Source organism: Belonocnema kinseyi, chromosome 9 (genome assembly GCF_010883055.1).
Source record: "Belonocnema kinseyi isolate 2016_QV_RU_SX_M_011 chromosome 9, B_treatae_v1, whole genome shotgun sequence".
Classification (NCBI taxonomy): Eukaryota; Metazoa; Arthropoda; class Insecta; order Hymenoptera; family Cynipidae; genus Belonocnema; species Belonocnema kinseyi.
This window is the reverse complement of record NC_046665.1, coordinates 134,195,707-134,217,418: the sequence shown is the minus strand read 5'-3', so window position 1 is coordinate 134,217,418 and position 21,712 is coordinate 134,195,707.

Here is a 21,712-nt window from a genome sequence, read left to right as displayed (position 1 = left end):
ATGAAAACGCCTAAATCAATATCAACTGGTTGAATCAGTATTTTCAATGATTATTGGCGTACCAGTGGTGTTTTCTGACTTTGACTGGTTCAAGTTGACGACTTGACCGGGAAACCGGGAAATGACCGGGAATTGGATTGACCGAGAAATGACCGGGAATTGGATTGACCAAGAAATGACCGGGAATTGGATTGACCAAGAAATGACCGGGAATTGGATTGACCAAGAAATGACCGGGAATTTTATTGAACGGGAAAAATGGAAAATAACCGGAAATTCCAGTGATCGGATTGCAAAACGGGAAATTACAAGAAATTTTATTGATCGGGAAAAAATCGGGAAATGACCGTGAACGTATAACTTTACCTGCAACTATCATTTAAAATTTAAGATATTTAAATGAGATTAAAATCAAATTTAAAATCCTATTTATCGTTTAATAATCAAGTTAATGTGCAGAATTCCTGAAAATAAAATTAAGAACCCAACGATCAAATTTGGACAACAATCATAAAATCTTCCTGTACCAATTTGGAGAAAGATATAAATTTTCCTAAAAAAAAAAAAAGAAAAAATGCTTTTTTTGGATGAAAATACAAAAAATAGCAAAGAAAAATGAGAAGACAACTAATCACATTCCCTTCCTTCTCTTTTTGACCAGGGAACAACCGGGAAATGAACGAGAATTTTATTGACCGGGAAAAAACAAAAAATGATCAGTAATGTTATTTATCCGAAAAAACCGGGAAATGACCGGAAATTTAATCAAAACATCAGGAATTTACTTAGGTCGCATTCCAATTCAAGTTTTCATTATTTTAATAATTTCGGTCAATTAAGAAAAGTGATTTCTACTGTATTTAAAGTCGCGTGGCATATAAGTGTGTTTCTGAGGTTACATATTTATAAACGGTTTATGGATCTTAGATTTTTCTGATTATCTTAGTTTACTGTAATTAAATTATAATTAACTGTTGTTTAAGAGTATGTACTTATTTTTGTTGGCGTTATTTAGTAGTTCCTATCATGCAAGCAGAAAGTTTTTATTACAAATATAAACTAAGAAGATACTTTAAGATACTCAATATTAATAAACTTATTAGTTAACGTGTAACTATTAATGTGCAGAATTCCTGAAAATAAAACCAAGAATCCAACGACCAAAATTGGACAACCCCCATAAAATTGTCCTATTACAATTTGAACCAAAATGAAAATTTTCCTAAAAAAGGAAAGGAAAAAATTCTTTTTATTTATAAAAATAGGAAAAATAACAAGAAGGCAACCAAACAAAACCTCTTTCTTCTCTTTTTGACCGGGAATTTTATCCACCGGAAAAACGGGACATGACCGGGGATTTCATTGACCGGGAAAAACAGGAAATTATCGAGAATTTTATTTACCGGAAAAACGGGAAATGACCGGGAATTTATTGTCCTGGAAAACGGGAACTGGCCGGGAATTTTATTCACCGAGCAATGACCGGAAAGTTTATGGACCGGGAAAAAACCAGGAAATGACCGGGAATTTAATTAAAAAATCGGGAATTTACCTTTGACCTCAGTCAAATTCTAGTTTTCATTATTTTAATAATTAAAAAATAAAATCAGTTTCCTCTGATTCAAATATATAATTTATTATTGTTTAAGAGCACTTATTTTTTTTGACATTAGTCATCAATTGTTCTCATGCAAGCAAAGAGTTTTTATTACTATAAGAACTTAAGAATAAACTTTAAGGTACTTAATATTAATAAAGTTATTAATTCACGTGTACCCATCATTTAAAATTCAAGACATTTTAATGAAATTGAAATCCTATTTAACGTCCAATAATCAAATTCATGTGCAAATTTCCTGAAATTTAAACCAAGAATCCAACGAACAAATTTGGATAACCACCATACAATTTTCCTATTGCAATTTGAAGAAAGATCAAAATTTTCCTAAAACAATCAGGGAAAATCGAGAAATGATCGGGAATCTTCTTGACCGGGAATAACGGGAAATGACCGTGGAATTTTAGTGACAGGAAAAAATCGAAAAATGACCGGGAAAACGGGAAATGACCTGGAAAAACGAAAAATAATCGAGAATTTTTTTAACGGGTAAAAGGGAAATGACCGGGAATTTTATTGATTTGATAGGTTGGCTTTATTTTTAAGCAGAAAAATATTTTTTTTTTGTATTTTAGAAAATTTTGTATCTTTTTTCAAACTGCGATAGGATCATTTTATAGTGATTGTCTAAATTTGGTCGCTGTAATGTTAGTTTTATTTTCAAGAATTCTGCACATTAACTATCACCATACGCACTTGAATTAACCTAGAAAATTAAAAAATTTCAACGTGAAAACCTGAAAAATGACTGGCTTTTTGTTAAGTAAGAAAAGAGCTTATCATATGATTTAAAGAATACAACATTCCTTGAGTGTGATTTTGAACACTTTTATCTATACTTTATGAAAGAAAGAATTTTTACTTTCTTCCATTATAAGAAAAACTTTTTGCAATAAAAAATTTTTGACATCGAATGAGAATTGTTTAAAAGGAGTATAATTTTTATAAACAATCCGATCGGATTTAGAAGAAAGGCGTTAAAGAAATCCCTGCTTCAAAACAAAATTCGTAAACATTTAAAAGTTCCCTTCTGTAAATTAAAAAAAGAAAGTACTTCAAGCAGTTTTACGTTTCTTTTTAATTATAACAGAAATTGTTAAAAAATTTTTGTTGCGAATTTATCTTTTTTTTGTTGTTAAAAAATCAACTAATTGCGGTTAAAAGTTAAACCCTTTTGCTGAACATCCATTTTTTTTTATTAAGAATTACATTTTAGAATTTGCTTTTGTTTGAAAATTTAACTATTCGTTTGTAAAATTATGTGCTTCAAGGAAAATTATTCTTTAGGATTAAAAATTTATATTTTTTGGAGGTATAAAATCTTTTGTATGAAAAGAATTTTTTTCTTGAAAACTTAACTATTTTGTTGAAACTTCGTTTCTTTTCTGGTTGAAAATTATTAGTCTTTAAACGGAAAATGTAAATATTAATACACTTGAATATTACATAATTTTGGTTAAAACTTCATCTCTTTGGTTGAACATTAAGTTATTGACAAAAAGTTGAACTTTTCCAGTTGAAGATTCATCATTTTAGACGAAAATTCATGAATTAAGTAGAAAATTAATCTTTTAACTAAAAATTTAACTATTCCTTTTTCTGTTGAAAATCATTGTTTTTTTGTTTATTTTCTTAAAAAATTGTATTTTTTGGTAGAAAATTAATCTTTTCGTTTAGAAATCAAGTTTATTGTTTAAAAAGTCATATTTTGGTTAAAAAACCAAGTATTTCGTTTAAACATTCACCATTTTAGTTAAAAAATAATCTTTTGAATTTAAAATTTAACTATTCCAATTGAAGATTCATCATTTTATTTAAAAATTCAAATATGAATATGTTTAGTTGACCAGCAAAATTGAAAAAATCTAGAAACTCTGAAAATGATTAATTATTTTTTTTTAGTATAAAAAAACTTTCTTATGTTCAAAATCTACTTCTTAAGAAAATAAGAAGATCAGATCGTTAAAAATAATAATTTTGTAATATTTTTTTCATTATTTCGTTATTTTTAACAATCTGATCTCAATTTTTCGTTTAAAGTATATTTTGAACATAAAATTTATTCCATGTTGAAAAAAAAATTTATAATAATTCGTTAAAAATTCACTTTTTCGTTAAAGATTAATCTTGATTCCTTTTTTATTGAAAATTGAAACGTGCAGTTAAAAATTAATCCATTTTGTTGGAGGATTAAACAATTCGGTTGAAAACGTATTTTTTTTGCTGAAAAATCAGCTAATCGGTCCAAAGTTCAACTCCTTTGTTAAAAATTCATTTTTTTCTTTGTTAATGATCCATCTCTTTAGTTGAAAAACTCAGTATTTTATTTTTAGAACAATAACATTCTTGGTTAAAAAATCATTTTTTGGTGAATTTTTTAGTTGAAAATTAACTTTTTGAAAAAGGATTCATAATTTTATTTGGAAATTCATCTCCTTGTTTTAAAATGTAAGTGTTCTGTTAAAAAGTCTTTTTTTATATTAAAAATTACTTTATCCATCTGAAAATATAAATTCTTCATTTTATATATTTGGTAGAACATTCATCTTTATTGGTAGAAATTTAATCTTCATGCCTTTTTTTGTTGAAAATTCAATTATTCAGTTGAAAATTAATCTCTTTTAGTTATGGATTCAACTATTTTTATTTAAAAAAAGCTTCTTTTTTTGCTAAAAAATCAACTACGTGGATTAAAGTTGAATTTGTTTAATTGCTGCAAGTCCTTTTGGCCGAAAATTTAAACATTTTTTGTATTTTTTTAGGATGACAATTAATCTTTTATTTATTTTAAAAGTTTTGGTTCAAAAAATCTTTTTTAATTCAATCAGTTTCATCTATTTGGTTGAAGATTCAACTATTTTTTGAAGAACTCGTCTTTTGGTAAAGAATTTGTCATTGATGGTAGAAACATCACTTTTTGGGTTGAAAGTTAATTTTGTTGTTAAAGACTTGAATTTTTGGTTTGAAAATTTAATTGCTTGGATGAAAATTCAACTGTCTTCTAAATTTTTTTCACTTGAAAATCGAAATGTTTTTTGATTGAATTTTAATATTTCTTGTTCAATAATTTTGACCATTTAGTTGCAAAAATTCATCTTTAATGGTAGAACAGTTAGTTCAAAATTAACTTTTTTTTGCTTAAAAATTTAACATTTTGGTATTTAACGCATCTGTTTTTTTAAAAATGTTTTCTGCTTCTGTCGAAGATTCGTTTTTTTTGGGCTTAAAAAATCATCTATTTTTAAAGAAAATCTTGTTTTTTCAAATATTGAAAATATTAGAGGAAGAAGATGCCACAGGCAGCCAGAAATGTTTAAAATCGTCCAGATGTTAATTTTAAAATTAACCGGATGTTTGACGCGTGGAAATAAAGTCTAATCTTTATTCTCAATTCAGGAACGAAACCACTTTTTGACACAAATTGGATAAGTTCCTGACTTGTTTTTCTTAAATCTTAGTTAAAAGTTGGAAGAAAAATTAAATTTCATTGCGAGCTGTCAAAAAAAATTTTTGTTTATAAAAAGTAAAATATGGGGCTGTGTGTAAATTACGTTAATTCTCTCAGGCATAGGAGGGAGGGGGAGGGGTAAAAAGATATCTTACGTAAAGTAAGATATTTTCACGTCCCCGTGATTTTATGGCCTAAGATTAAAAATAAAATAAAAAGTCCACTATTAAGCAGATTTTTATGTATTAATTACTAAACATTTTCTAAACAATAATTAATAATTATTCATTGTTAATTGAAAGTGTTTAACATTTTTTTAATGTATCTAACAAATTTTAATTGAAAACATTCCAATTTAAACCATTTGAAAATAATAATTTTAGACTGGGTTGAATTTTTCAAAGTTAAAATTAATTAAACGAATTTTGCTAAAATAACAACTAAATTCACCGTGAATTTCACGATTTAAAATGGAATAAATTCCAATTATGAACCTTTAAAAGTGAATTATTCTAAAAAAGCGTTTATAAAAAAATTAATATATTCATTAAACATTTTCATAAATATCACGGATTTAAAAAAGTCTACTAAGGTACGTGAAAAATCAAATGAATCCGACCTTCATTTTAAACTGAATGCAATTTTATTTACCGAGAATTTTGATATTAAAACTTTTTTATGCTAAGACCCATATAAATAAGAATTATTTTAAGTGAATTTAACTGATTAAAAAATTTAAATTTCCCAAATAGCTGTCTTTACTTTTTAAAATTTAATCATTTCATTTCTATTTTTTTTTAATTGTAAAATTAAACATTATGAAAGAGAAAAATTTTTAATTAAAAAAATTTAATTATTGAGATATGAATTGCACACAGGTATATTTTAATCTATTTTGATTTTAAACAACACAATTTCTAACTTTTTGATTGTTAAATTATTTAATTTTTAACACTTCATTTAGAATTATTATTCATTCTTGAAATCTTCGAATCAAATATTTTTCATTTTTAAATGATTCACTTTTTTAAATCCTAGAATAATAATCGGACAATTTTATGATACTACATGGCAAATTTAAATTAAAACAAAAAATACAAAAGTATATTGATGCCATTTGAATTTTTGAAATTAAACGTTGTTGAGCCTTTCATTCGATTTATTTAAAGTTCTGTTTGGAATATTCAGTATTTTATAATAGTTTTAAATAAAAAATATTTCAGTTAATTTTATAATTTTTGATTGTTTCTTATTTTACCTTCGAACTTAAAATTTTGCAACTATCAAGTCTTTCACAGATATTTTGTACGATATACGATTTAGAAGAAATTAAAAATATACAGTTTTGAACGTTTTTTTAAAAATAAAATTAATTTTTTTACTGAAAATTTAACTTTTCTATTTGTTATTGAAAATGTATGTTTTTTAGTTGTAAATTCAACTATTTGTTTCGAAATTCATGTATTTTGATGAAAATTCTTCTTTTTCAATACAAAATTAATTTTCTTGGTTGAAAATTCGTCTCTGTCGTTTTGAAATTCAACTCTTTTGTTAGAAATTTCTTGTTTTTACTGGAATCCTTGAATTTTTAATCATTAGGAAGAGTTTTTATTCAATAAGAATATTTTTCTACAAAATATATTTTCAATAAAATTCGTGCAATAAATTCTGTTGAAAACATCATTTCAAAGTATAAACAATGACATAAAGCTGTTAGCAGAATTGAATACACCTCAAAATCATATGATATTATGTTTAATTCCAGATTTTCAAAAACATTTTGGAGAAAAAATAATTGCTTAAACGAATTCAGTTTGTTTAAAAAATTAAAAAAGGGTTAATATATTTTCTCTATATACTATAACATCAGAAAAATAATTGTATGTCTTTTATTTTATATTATTTTTTTTTTAAGTTTCAAGTTTTTTAAGTAGTTTTTTTTTAAGTTAAAAATTTTATCTGCTGATTTGGTGAAAATTTAAATATTTCGGGGAAAGTTAAGTTTTTTTTAATATAAAATTTTTTAAAATAAAAAATTCATTTGTTTTAAGAGAAATTTTTATCTTCCTTGGATGAAAATACAACTGTTTGTTAGAAAATTAAACTAGTTTATTAATAATTCATACTTTTTGGTTGAAAAATCTAGGTACTGTTATTTTGAAAATGTAACTATTTTATGAAAAATGCAACTTATTTGTTGAAAATTAAATTCCTTTTTCATAATTTGTCCTTTTGAACATTTGTGTATTTGAAAATTCAAATATTTCGTATAAAATTAACTTTTTGTTTTAATTTAATATTTTAATTATAAAAAGAGAACTGAAACATTTTCTGGATAAAATTTCAATTTTTTAAAGAAAAGTTGTTTGTTCTTTATTAAAAATTTATCTGTTTTAGTACAAAATTTACCTTTTTTGAATAAAAATGAAATTATTTGGTGTAGAATCGATTTTTTTTGTTCAAAATACATACTTTTTGTTGAAAAATTCATCTTTTTAGATTGAATATTCAATTTTTTCGTAGAAACTAATTTTTTGTTACAAGGTTATATTATTATTTTGAAAAGTCAACTTGAATCTTTTTTGGATGGAAATCCAATTATTAAGTAAAGAATTCAACAATTTATTCAAAAAGTCATCCTTTTTGATTAAAAATTCAGTTTTTTAATGAAAATTCAATTTTTTTAATTGAAACTTATTTCTGGTTCGAAAATTCATATTTTGATCGTGAAAAGTCAACTTAAATCCTTTTTAACAGAAAATTCAAATATTTTTTTTCATTCATCTGTGATTAAAAAATTCGTCTGTTTCAGTAAAAATGTAATTTTCTTTTACGGAAATGCCACTTTTTAGTTGAAAATTCTTCTTCTTTATTTGAGTATTCAACTATTTTGTTTCCAAGATTTGATTGTATCACTTTGTTAAGAAATCATTTTTTTTTAGATTTAGATTTTTAGTTGAAAATTCTTCTCTGTTTTTTTTTATTCATCAGTTTCGTGAAAAATTAATTTTTTACTGCCTGAAATACTGTTTTATTCCGTTAATAAAAGTGTCTACGCTAAAAGTATTACAAGATTAAAATTGTTGTATTTAAATATTCATGAACAAGAGTTTTGAGAATGAAGTTCTCCGACGCCCTGTCTAATTTTACTAGCAATAATTAGCAAAAATTTCTGGAAACTAAAAATTACGTACAACAAACTGGGGGGTCTGAAAGATGGCCTATAATCCAATGATCATTTTTTAAGAATATTTACGTAATTTTAATATATTTCTTCTAATTTTTAATAAACTTCTACTTGTTTAAACAATATGTATTTTCTTAAGCAAGCAGTTTTCTTTCAAAAACTTAAAAAAAATAATATAAACTAAAAGACATAGAATTATTTTTCTGATGTTGCATTTTTATTTCACAAACATTAAATTTCTTCTATTACAGATCAATTAAAAAAATATATTAAAATTTGTATCCAAAAAATATTCCAGTTCATTGCCCAACACCTAAATACGAATTTTAGACAAAAAGTTAATTTTTTGCTAAATAGCCTAATTCTTAGCCAAAAAGCATGAATTTTTAATAAGGTTGTTAAAATTCCAACCAAAAAGTTGCATTTTTCGCAAGAAAAATGAAAATTCTACTAAAGCAGGTGAAAATTAAAATCAAAAAGACAAATTGTTACATAATTTAATTACAGTCCCTGATGTGAAAGAATATTTTCTTGATGCTAAGAACTTGGATTCAAGTAAATGGTTGGTTGGCTCCAAACATTTTTTTTTCTTCAAGAGAACAATGCTAGGTCCTACAGGATAAAAGTCAAAATACACACGCGAGGGAATTCCTGGGTACTGGGAGTTTTATTTACTGTCGGGGGAGAATTATTATTGCTCGAAAGGCGTATGAGATTAAGAAAGAAGAGGAAGAAAAAAGAGAAAGAATCCTATACTGTTGGTGCCGCTTGCCTCCTTTATAATACCTTCATTAGCACAGTCTTGAGGAGATGGAAATTAACAAACAATGGCTCGAGCGTTAAAGTGAACACAATGGAACCGATGCCCACGTTCGATAAGAACGCGCAGCACCCATTATCGTTTTTCTTCCACTTAACAGTACGATGTCTAATTAATTCTGAATTGAACGAGTCATATCATTCGACGAATCCTATTCTAAATCATAACAATCTTAAAAATTTATTCAGATTAACATAAAAATATTTCTACATTCGTCCTTCACGTCAGCATTTATGTGGATTGCGGATGGTTTATTATAATGAATGGTATCTGTTATGAAATTAATATATATTCCACGAATATGATTAAAAAATAATAAATTACATTATGGGAGAATCTGCAGATCAAAATAACATTATAGAAACATTTTCTAATTTAAAAATGTCCTAGTCCAAGACTCAGTCTTGCACTGAGTTCTGAACTGTCTTGGACTGATTTCTGAACTGTCTTGGACGGATTCCCGAACTGTCTTGGACTGAAACCTGAACTGTCTTGGACTGATTCCTGAACTGTCTTGGACTGAGTTCATAACTGTCTTAGACTGAGTCCTGAACTCAGTACTAGGCTGACTCTGGACAGTGTCAGATCTAGAAAATTTTTCAGAGGGGGGGTTGAGAATATTATTCAACAAATGTATGTGAATATGGGGGGGGGGGTCCTTTAAAAGTACTTTTTAAACTGAATATAATGAGGCGATAAATTCCCATTATAGTATTTACATTAATAAAAAAACCTGAAAGCACCCGCATATTTGGTGCTTCGGTTATAAATTTAATTGCTACGTTTAAAATTCGTTTTTCTTTTTAATTAAAATATAATTTTGTTCGTTGAAATTTGAGCTATTGCATTTCCCGTTAAAAATGGAACTTTTTTAGTTAAAAATTCAACCTTTTCATGGTGGATTAGACTATTTTGTGGAAAATCAGTTTTTTTGCTTGTTGAATTCCATTATTTTATTTATTTAAAATTACAATCTTTTTTGGTTGAAATAACAACTGTTTTATATTCAAAATTTAAATCTTTTTGATTCGTAATATAAACAGTTAGGACATTATTTGTTGAGGATTCATACTTTTTGGTTAAAAATGCAACTCTTGTATCAAAATTGGCCTACTTTAATAAAAATTAATTTTGTTCATTTAGGTTTCGTAGTTTTAATTGAAAATTCGATAGTTTTTATGCAAATTACCCCTTTTGTTTGAAAATTAACTTTCTTGTTGGATATTCATATTTTATATTTGAAAATTTAAATGCTTTCTAGAAAATTATTTAGTTTGGTTTGGGAATTCAACAATTTCGTAGAAAATTGAAATGTTAAAAAAATCTCTTTTATAAATTGAAAATGATTGTTTTTCCATAGAAATTTATTTATTAAATTTTTCGTTGAAAAGTAATCGTTTTAAGATTAAATATTTAACTGTTTGGTTGAAAATCCATCTTTTTTGGTACGAAATCAAATTTAGTTAAATTATATTGTGTTTTATTCAACATTAATTTTTTTTAATATCAACTATTATATTTTTAATTGAAAATTCATATTTTTAGGTTTTAAATTCAACTCTCTCGTTCGCAGTTAAAGTACTTTATTAAGAATTAGTTTTTTTGGTTAAAGATTTATCATTTTAGTTAAAAATTATATATTTTTTAAATTCAGTTTTTAGTTGAAAATTCATATTTTTGGGTTGAAAATTTAACTGTTGTGTAGAAAATTAGTTATATTGGGTTTATAATTGAATAAAGTTGCAGAAAAATCGATAGTTATAAAAAAATTCGCTTTTCTTAATTGAATTTTTTTTCCCATGAGAATTTATTTATTCCATTCTTGGTTAATAAGTGGTCTTTTGTAGATTGAAAATTCAACTATTTGGATTAAAGTTTATGCATTTTATTGGAAAATCATCTTATTTTGTAAAAAATCAGATTTTTTTTTAAATCCAACTGTTATGTTAAAAATTAATTTGTTTTGTTTGCACATTAAACTATTTTGCAGAAAATTGTTCTTTTTTAGTTAAACTATGTTATGTTTCATTTAAAAATAAAATTTTGTTGTTTTTAAAATATCAACCATTATATTTTCCATTGAAAATTCAATTTTTCTCAATTCACTTTTTTTTTTAATTCATATTTTTGGGTTGGAAATTCAACTGCTTTATAGAAAATTAATTATACTGGCTTGATAATTCAATAATTTTGTAGAAAATTCAACTGTTTTTAAAAAAATTCACTTTTCTTGTTTAAAAATTTTTTTGTCGAGAATTTATTTAATTCATTCTTGGTTAAAAAGTGATCTTTTCAGATTGGAAATTCAACTATTTAGAACAAAGTTTATTCATTTTCTTGAAAATTTGTCTTATTTGGTAGAAAATTAACTTTTTTGGTTGAAAATCTAACTGTTTCGTTGAAAATTAATCTGTTTTGTTTCTAGATTCGATTATTTTGCGGAATTTTTTTTCATTACAATTATATTGTTTATTATTTAAAATTAAATTTTTGTTGTTAACATATCAACTGTTTTATTTTTCATTGAAAATTAATTTTTTAGTTTTACAATTTAACTCTCTCGTTTAAGAATGAACTACTTTCTCAAAAATTCATTTTATTTGTTGAAAATTCATAATTTCAGGTGAAAATTAAACTGTTTGCTTTAAAATGAACTATTTTGTTAAAAAATTATATTTTTAGGTTGAAAATTCTACTCTTTTATGAAAATTCAACTATTTGCTTAAAAATGTATGGATTTTGTTGAAAATTCGTCTTTTTTGATGAAATGATATTGTATTTTATTGCAAATAAAAATATTTTTTATTGAAAATTCACCCTTCTAGGGTTATAGTTCAAATTTCTTGTTGAAAGTTAAACTACTTTCCCTTTTTCAAGTGGAAATTTAGCTAGTCTATTTTTGGCTGAAAATTGATTTTTTTTAGTTTAAAAATTCTTTTATTTTGTTCCAATCTTTTGTAGTTTCTTGGAAATTTGTCTTTTTTGATTAACAAAAATCTTGTTTCAAAATTATCTAATTTTCTGAAGAAAATTTTTTCCTTTTTGATAGAAATGTAATTTTCTTGATTAGAAATTTATGTGCTTTCTTAAAAATTCGCCTTTTTTGGTAAAAAAAAAATATATATTTTTGGTTGAAAATGCAACTTTTTCGATAATAATTTATAAACTTTCTCAAAATTCAAGTATTTTGTTGAAATATCTTTTTTTTTGTTTTAACTCAACTTGATATTACTTTGGGGGGGGGGGGGGCTTACGGACCCTAACAAAGTGGGTTGCGCATTTTTAACAAAAAACTACATTTTTAACGAACTAGATGAATTTTTAACCAAAAAGATTCATATCAATTCTCAACCAAGTAGTAAAAATTTGAAACTTAAGAGATCAATTATCAATCAAAAATGAAATAGTTAAATTTTCTTTTAGAAAAAAATAGTTTTTTTAGAAAAAAGTTAATGTTTTTAGAAAATAGTTGATTTTTTTACCTAATTGTTGAAGTTTTAAGACAAGCAGACAAATTTGTTACAAAAATGTTTGATTTTGCATCAAGTAATGAAATTTTCTCTTAAAAAATAAATGTTTAATAACAAAAACATTTTCCAAGGTAGTTTTTAATTTGCAAGCAATGAGTTAAATTTTAGAACCTGAAAGATTAATTTTTAAACAAAAACTTTAATGGTTCATACTTCAACAAAACATTTATTTTAAATTGAAAACAGTTAAATTGAACCAAAAAAGTAGAATTTTCATTAAAATAAATAAATTTTGAAAACAAGAGGATTAAGTTTCTACGAATGAATAGACATTTAAAAAAATATATTTGCTTTTCCAACAAAATATTAACAATTTCCACTTAAAAAGGTAAATTTGTTATCCTGACATGTAAATTTTTAACAAAATAGATATTTTTAATCACACAATTACATTTTCAACTAAAAAAGATGAAATTTCTAAAAAACGTTGAATTTTTAAATAGAAAGAACAGATTAATAAAATATAGTCGAATTTTTAAACAATATTTTTTTCTTTGGTCAGGACAAATTTTAAACTCAAAAGGATGACTTTTTAACAAAAATTATGATGAAGTTTTAACAACAGAATTCAATTTTGCACTGAATAATAGCATTTTCAACCAAAAAGATGGTTTCTAATCTGCTATTTAAAAGTACATTTTTTAAACAAAAAAAATGAATTTTCAATTTGAATTATATAATTATGGAAAAACGGGAGAAGGGGAGAAATCTTGCGACAAATAGGAATTTTGATAATTTTTAGACTGGAGAATATTAGTTTAGTAATTAAATACGGAAATTTGAAAAATATTATTTATATTTATATTAAATAAACAATTTTTATTTGTTTTAAGTGATAGAAAGACTTAAAAATATCTTACTTGAGAATTGGTTTTTGCCCACGTATACCCCCTGGTAAGAAAGTTCTGAAAAAATATCAAAAATTATTTAAAGTTTAAAAAAAACGTAAACCGACATGTGGATGTTTCATGATTTTGAAATAAAATTTTGTAGCTTCTTGAGGATTTTTAAAATGTTTACAATAAAAATAATTAAACTTTTAAATTAGGAAGTGTAAAGTTTATTAAAAAAAAATTTAATCGTTAAATTTTTAATATTTTTAGCCTTAAATTGTTTAAAATTATTTGAAGCTTAGTTTTTAATACTTTAAATGAAAACATTTTAGCTTTAGAGTTTAAATTTTTTAACTTCGTTGACCGGGAACATTGTTTGCGAACCGGGAAAAAACCAGAAATTCTTTTATGTGATTAAAGCGGCTTTCGTGATTGTGAAGATGAAATTTTAAAGAATCTCTTTTTTTCTTAAAAAGAATATATAAGTGATGTAATATTCGATGAAATTGTTTATAAAATCTTTTTATTTCTTATTTATACCTGGGGTGCTATGAAATTTCGATTTCAAAATTCCAGACCTCTTTAAGTGTCGAAAAAATGACTATGTGGAATCCGAAGAATGACTTCAGGAAGAAAAAAATTTAAGCACCTACTTATCTATAGACCACCTGTAGTGATATTCATATTTTTACTGAACCTGGACTTCAAAATATCTTTAAATATTTCCTATTGATCCCCGAACGTTGGAAATCTCCCACCTGTTAGGAAAGTAACTATGTGGAATCCAAAGAAAGCCATTACGTGAAAAAAATAAGCAACAAAAAAATTCGAAAAAAACTCGAAATTAGATGATATGGTAACTGTTTATTTTTATGAATAATTGTATCAAATTTTCTGAACAATTTTTGAATTACATTTGATGTTTTTCCAAAAATTTTACAAGCGCTGATGAGAGTTTGATAGCACAAGAATACCAGAAAATTCTGCCTGATTTTTTTTCAATTTTTGAAAGCGATGAATAATTTGTGGGAAAAATAAAGTAGGACTATAAAATTCTAAAAGACATCGAAATATGTCCCGTTTCACAAAAGTTCCCTAAATTCTCTTTTAATTTTTAAAATTTTTTAACAGTCTTTTTTTTAGGGAAAAAGTGCTAGAAATTTAACAGTTAATTCTTTTTCAATTTTTACAAATCGAACAATTTGTTATTAATTAAAATTTTGAATTTTAATTGCAATTTAGTCCTATTTCAGAAGCCCTTCTTAGAACATGAATTCAATCAATTCTTGTAAAAACTTCGGTTGAGATAAATTAAAAAAAAAACTTATTTATTACTTTTATCTTAAAAACTATTTAGCACGTGTATCAAATTAAAAACAATTTCGTAGCACTTTTGCGGTACTTTTTTCCTAACAAATTCCTACCGAAACGGGACATATTTTGAACTTTTTTGTTTTATTTTGGCATTAATTTTTTCCAACATAAATCCCGTCAGTTTTAACCATAAAAGGTAAAATTAAGAAAAATAATGGTTGATATTTTAATTAAAGAAAAAAAAACTTTTGTCAGAAACAGTTGAATTAAAAAAAAGATTTCAACAAAATACTTGAATCGTCACCAAGAAAGATTTTTCAGTTGACAGAAAAAATTGCATCCAAAATGTAGAATTTTCGAGCCAAAAAATATGAATTTTTAAACAAGATTATTTTTTCTACGATAGAAGGTGAATTTTCAACAAAAAACATAAATTTTGAACCAAAAAGTTGAATTTTAATGATAAAAAGACCAGATTTCTAAAAAAGTCAAATTTTTAAATCAAATTATTACATTTCAAACTAAGTAGATAAACTTGCAGTCAAAAAGATAAATTTTTAACCGAAAAGATCATTTTTCTACAATTAAAATAAATTTTCCATGAAGAACAACAATTCTCAAACAAAAAAATTAATTTGCAACAAAAAAGATCAATTTTAAGCGAAGAAGTGTAATTTTCTACTAAAAAAGATGAACTCTTCACAAAATATATAAATTTGAAATCAAATAGTTTCATTCTCAACCAAAATGAATTGTTTTTACTTAAAAGTAGAATTTTGTACCAAATACGTAAATTTTGAACCAAAATGTGGAGTTTTTAAAATAAAGAGACAAGCTTTCTGTCAACCAGGTATATTTTCAATCAAATAATTACATTTTCTAACAAAAAGATAAACTTTTAAACAAAAATATAAATTTTGTACCAAAAAAGTAAATTTTCTAAGAAAAAGATCTATTTTCAACAAAAAAATAAATTTTCAACAAGAAAGATAAAATTTAAATTAAGAAAAGTTATACTAAAAAGACGAATTCTGAACAAAATATATAAATTTGTAATCAACTAGTTCCATTTATAACCGAAAAGAATTTGTTTATCAAAATACGAACTTTGAACAAAATACGTAATTTTTTAACCAAAAAGTGAAGTTTAAAAAGAAGAAAAAGAGCTATCTGTAAAAAAGTTTTTTGAATTTTTAACCAAGGAGATCAAATTTCAACCAAAAAGATTATTTTTCAATAAAGAATAATAATTTTCTACTCTAAACGACCAATTCTAAACAAAATACAAAAATTTGTAATCAAATAGTTGCATTTTCAACCAAAAGAATTTTTTTATGAAAAAGACGAATTTTTATTAAAATACATAAATTTATAATTAATAGGTGCATTTGTACTCAAGAAGAGGAATTCTTAATAAATTACAAGAATTTTCAAACAAGTATTAGATTTTTCAAACTAAAAGTATCATCTTTTAACCAAACGTAGAACACTTAAATTTTCAACAAGAAAATTAATTTTTGATACAAAAAAAGGAGTCATCTTCAAAATAGGTGAATTTGCTATCAAACTATTAAATTAAAAAAATTAGTTAAAAAATTAGTTCTTGACCCAAAAAGGAAAACTTTATGAAATTAGTTCAATTTTTAACGACAGAGATCAAGTTTCTACCACACTTATGAATCTTTAACCAAAAAAATTAATTTTTAATTTAAAAATATAATAGTTGATATTTCAACAAAAGAAGATTTTAATTTTAATAAAAGAACAATATAAATTAATAAATAAAAACGATTTTTCAGCCAAATATTTGAATCATCAACCAAAACTGTATAATTTTCATCCAAACAAATAATTTTCAATTCATAAAACCTGATTTTTTACAGTTGAATTTTCCACAAAAGAGTCGAATTTTTAACTCGTAAATATGAGTTCTCAAAAAAAAAAATTGAATTAGCGACCAAATGTTGGAGGTTTTTAGTACATTGTGGAATTTTCATGAAAAAATTATGTATTTTTTACAAAGAAGTTGAATCTTCCACCCGAAAATATAAGTTTTCAACAACAAAGTTAAATTTCAGACAATTTATCCTAGGAGTTGAATTTTCAACATAAAAAGATGAATTATGAATGAAAAATATAATAGTTGATATACCAGTGTGTAGGAGTGGGGCCACCCGGCAGAAGTGGGGCCACACAGCAGAAGTGAAACTTTAATGAATGAGCTTCAAAATTTTTCGTGAAGAATTATCATGTGCCTTGAGGAGATCCATAGTGAAAAAATAGATAGAGAGAGAGAGAGAGAGAGAGAGAGGGAGAGAGAGTGCGAGAGAGAGCGTGGCAGTAGTGGGGATACCGAAGAGCAATTGCGAATTATAAACTGGGGTTTAGAAATTCAATGCCTTTTTTCGTGATAATATTCTATCCCTCATAATAACAAACCATTTTCTAAGTCTCCTGATATATCCTTCACGGAATCAGACATTTATACAAGCTAAATAAATTTGTAGAAGGCTGACTAAAGTCGTTAATACGAATTTAATTGCCGCGAGTACGGTCGCCCGATTTTACCTAAACCATAAATTTCTATCTGATTTGGGTCGTGACATTATTCCGGATTCTGGGGAAAATGAAATGGCGGAATAGATGCAGTCGCACTAATGCATGGGGTTTCTAACTTTATCTTATTATCAGCTTTATATATGCCGTGTGCATTTCGAGGTTTCCGGCAGTAGATTTTCTATCGATCCGTTACATTTTCAAGAAAATAGCTCAATATTCAGTTAATAAAATGAATTTTTTAATTAAAAAAATGAATTTATAACAAAGAAGATAAATTTTTTACCATGATGACGAATTTTCAACAAAATAGATGCATTTTTAATCAAATTGTTGAAGCTTCTACCAAGAAGATAACTTTTCTGAAAAAGACGAATTTCCAACAAATTATAAATTTTTTAAAGTAAATTTTTTAAATAATGGATGTGATGCTAGTTTTAACAAAATGTCACTAAATTATGTAATTTTGTAAACAAAAAAGATCAATTTTCAACCAAACATGGTATAATTAAATTTTTGTTTAAGGGAATTAATTTTCAATAAAAAACTTATTTTCTACAAAATTTGTACCACACAGTTGACTTTTCTAGCAAATTGTTGAATTTTCAAAGGATCAAGACAAATTTTCTACAAACAAGTTGAATATTTAACCTACATTATGAATTTTTAACAAAAAATTGGTTTTTAACCAAAATTGTAATTGTTCAACTAACCAGTTCAATTCTCGATAAAGTAGTTAAATTTTCAGTTAAAGGAAATAGTTTTTAACAACGACAAAAAAAGAAAAGAAAAAAAACATTTCAAAGCAGAAGATTAATTTTCTACCTAGAAAACAAATTTTCAATAAATATTTGAGTTTATAACTAGGTAGATTAATTATCTATCAAAATGAATAATTTTTTTAACAAATTAAAATTTTCTCGAAGTAAACTGTTTGAACAGTTTACCACATAACAGTGGATGATGCTAGTGATCTCAGGTTTGTTTTTTAATAATTGCGAATTTTTCAGTGCACTTTGCTTTAGCGTCATAATAAAAAAAAATTCTCATCGCGGGCTAGGCGCGCGGGTCGCTTCGCTCGCAAGTTTGAGCGCGCCTAGGGCGCGCGACTGTTGGTTCTCGCGCTTCGCGGTCGGTCTTTATATTTTAGCACATTCTTGCGCAAGCATTTTAAAATTAAGACTCAAAACATCCTCCACTGTAATTTTGTAATTGTGAATTCTCTTTCGTTAATAGAGAGCTTGAGCGCACCTACGGCACGCGACTAATGGCAATCGCACTCCTAACTTGGTCTTTGCATTTCTTCCGCATTCGGGCACAGACCTTTTAAAATCAAAGGTGAACGGACCGACAACTGTAATTTTGTGATTTTGAACTCTCTTTTGTTAAAGCTCTTTTGGCTTTAACGAACACATTCTCATCACGTATCTCGTGCTTCGCTCTCGATTTTTTCCAACCTGTCAACTTTTCTACATTATACACAACACTTTTATATCAATTATAATAAATTATTTATGTAACCCTGCCAGAGATTACTTATTAAAAAATTGCAAAATAAAAAGCAAATTGTATTTATCATGATTATTTTTGTATTTGTTTCTTATTTTGCTTTAAATTGAATGTTAAGCTGCTTTGAAACATGTATCATTTCAATAAATGTATATCATTACAATTAATAATATGCATAAAAATTGAATCATACTAATTCTTATTTCCTTGTTTTTATAATTTTTTTATTTTTAATGTTGTTTTTTACGATTAAATAAAAACTACTGCGCATCTGCATAGGGTATAATACAGAAACCATAATAGGGTCCTATATAGGAGCCTATGTCCTCTTTCTCCTTTTCTGTGCTTTTTCCAAAAAGTTAATTTCTTAATTTTTAATCTTATGTTTTACGATTAAAAGAAAATTTAGTCGTCCTTTTGAAAAATAATTAATAATAAATTTATCGAACTTCTTAGGCGAACAACTTTTGTCTGACAATTGAAGTTCATACCTTGTGTCGTTTTTTCAAAGAAATTTAATATTTTTATTTAGAATGTTATTTTTTTTGACTAAAGCAAAAACTAACTGTCCTATCAAATATTATAGCTTTCTATTAGTTCTTTCCAGGGCGCGCAATTTGAACTTTATCATCTTTTTCGTATCTTGCATAGTTTGACCAAAAAATAGAATTTTTGGATTTTTCATTATTTTTGGTATGATCAAATTTGGAGTGTTCAACTTCTCGACCAAATTAAAAAAGTCGCAAAGTTTTCATTCTCTTGAATTTTTTTCATATCATGCGTTGTTTGGCTTACAATTTTCAATTTAGTTTGTTTTTTTGGATTTTGAAAATCCTCTAACTCTGATAATTTTCTTTTTATAAAAAAAAGGTCAGAGGGATACATTTTTCAAGTTTTGAAGTAATATGCACAACTGTACACAGAATTTTTACATCTTGAAAAAAGGTGGTTTCAAAAAGTTTTTGCACGATCAAATTTGAATTTTCAACTTTTTGACCAAATTGAAAAATTTATCATAATCTTGTAGGGCTTTCAAAAAGCAACGTTTTTCTTATCCAGACTTTTTTTCGCATCATGCGTTGTTTGACTTAAATTGTTTATTTTAGTTTGTTTTTCTGGATTTTGAAAATTCTATGACTCTAGTAATTTTTGATTTTTCAAAAAAAGTCATTAGGTTAAATTATTAAATGTTTTGAATTCTATGAATAACCGTACAGAAAATTTTTGAATTTTTAAAAAAGCGGTCTCACAAATATTCAAAATGTGCCCACTTTTTGAATTTTCATCCAAAATGGCTGGCTAAAGAATTTGACCTTTTGTTTAGGACACTGAACGAGTGTACCAAAGGGCAATCTAATAGATAAATTTTTTCAAAAGTTATCGTGTTCACAGACAGGCAGACAGATATACAGACATGCAGACGCATTCGTAAAAACCTGTTTTTTGGATTCAGGGGGTCTCCAAACGTGGACATTTGACAAAAATTAGGGGGGGGGGGGCTCAAATTTTACACAAATTCTCTGATGAGAATGTAATACTATTAATAATATTTCTACAAAATAATTACGAATTTTTGTCAAATGTCCACGTTTTGAAACCCCCTGAATTCTATTAGATAGCGTTCGTTAGCCAGCCATTTTTGATAAAAATTCAAAAAGTTAGCTCATTTTGAATATTTTTGAGACCACTTTTTTCAAAATTAAAAAATTTTCTGTCTGGTTGTCTATGGTATACAAAAAGTTGTATAATTTATTCACATGACTTTCTCAAATATTTAAATGCATTTCAGTTTATGAAAAAACGGCGAAAGCTGCAATAAAATGTTTACCAACCAACTTTTTAAAGAATGCGTATTTTTTAAATGGGACAATAAAACTAAGTCTGTTCATGAATTTTGTCATTTTTGTGATTTTCAAACTGCTGTTATCGAACACGAAAATTGTGTGAAAACAAAATACAATTATGTCTTGCAACTCTAATTTAAATTAAATAAGGTTCACATAACAAAATCTTTAATTTTTAAAAAATCGATTTTAAACTAGCCGATTCCAAAAAAGTAATATTTATTTATTGAATAAAGAATTTCTGTATTTAGCAGGAATATTTTTCATTATTTGTAAATTAGGATGATTTTTTGTTACCGTGAACACTACACAAAAATAATTTCAGGGTGGCCGTTTTTATCGAGGAAAAAAATTTCCAGTCATTTTCCGATTAACAAAAATGTTTCACGGCCAAAAAATTCGAAATGGTTTAATTTTAAGTAGATTAATAAATTCAAACAATCAGCTAAACAAATTATAGACGCAACACATTTATAACCTTTTAATAATTTTAGGAATATAATGACTTTTGAATCTTGCATACATATTGCAAAATGCAAAACAATTTGTTCAAATCTATTTAAAAATTTTTTATTCTTACCACCAAAAACTTACCGACGCAATAACCTTTTTTTTATAGCTTTATGAGTTATTTGATTTGTGTGTCAGCCTAAAGTTAGTAGTTTATCAAAGTTACAAATTGCTATCTACATTTGCATAATTAAATTTTATTTTTTTCACTTCTTTTGAACTAGTTTACCCCCATACATTTTTTGGACTGAATTGAGAAATTTACATTTTTCAACCCTCTTTGTGAAGAATTTTTTTTCCTCGGCTTCTTACGGAAAACATACTTTATTTTGCAGGTATATAAAAAATTCACTCAAGGGTGGTTACCCCTTATAAATTAATTTCTCCTGAAAATGAAAATATACGTTAACTTTATTTTATCGTTGCATGAAATATATATATAGGCCTCACTCGAGGCCTGACATGGTTCTTCTTGACTTCGAGAAGCGAACCATGTTCGTTATCGAATTTTCGGCACCAGCTGACAAAAACATCATAGCCAAG